The sequence below is a fragment of the Penaeus chinensis genome, chromosome 13 (assembly GCF_019202785.1).
Source record: "Penaeus chinensis breed Huanghai No. 1 chromosome 13, ASM1920278v2, whole genome shotgun sequence".
NCBI classification, from domain to species: domain Eukaryota; kingdom Metazoa; phylum Arthropoda; class Malacostraca; order Decapoda; family Penaeidae; genus Penaeus; species Penaeus chinensis.
This window is the reverse complement of record NC_061831.1, coordinates 23,561,073-23,561,859: the sequence shown is the minus strand read 5'-3', so window position 1 is coordinate 23,561,859 and position 787 is coordinate 23,561,073.

Sequence of the window (787 nt, the reverse complement as noted above, 5' to 3'; positions counted from 1 at the left end):
TCTCTTTCTCTCTCTCTCTCTCTCTCTCTCTCTCTCTCTCTCTCTCTCTCTCTCTCTCTCTCTCTCTCTCTCTCTCTCTCTCTCTCTCTCTCTCTGGCTCGTGTCATCCCTGCGACCGTTTTCATGTAACGTTTCATCATCAAAGTTCTTGAATAACAGTTATGAATAATATCTGCAGAAACACGAAAAACACTTCAAGAACAAACAGTGCCCTAAAGTCAGTAGTCAAGGACGCGGCAAAGACGAAAAGTAAGACCGATAGCGAATGAAGCGGGAATACACAAATTAAATAAACGTTTTTAAAAATCAAAGAATGTTATCAAGGTATGCAAATGCTGATAGCTTGTGAACAAGAGAGCTGTAAGGTATACACCGAAACATTTTCCCTGGCCGAACGAAAAGTCTTTTGCTCCATCAAAGTGCAGCGCAACTCAACGTAGGGTTTTATAACGGGTCTCTCTTTGCACTGTCATGCTCCCGCGACCCGCCCCTCAAAACTCTCCATCTCTTAACGTTTCGCTAACTTAAAAAGCCGAGCATCGCATCACATGTATGTAAATGGAAGTCGGCGACAGTCAAATATTCTTCGTGTAATCTGGAATCCAATTTACGAAATAAAGAACAAAAAGACTCGACCTGAAAAGTGATGGGATGCAAATATTGACTCAGAGTGGAATTAATTTCCCTCTTTTCAGGAAACCCCGGCGGAAGAATTGTCCCCAAAAGTCTTAGGAGGGAAAATGGCGTTTCCTAAGTGAGGAATAGTTATGTGTAGCAGATGGCGTCT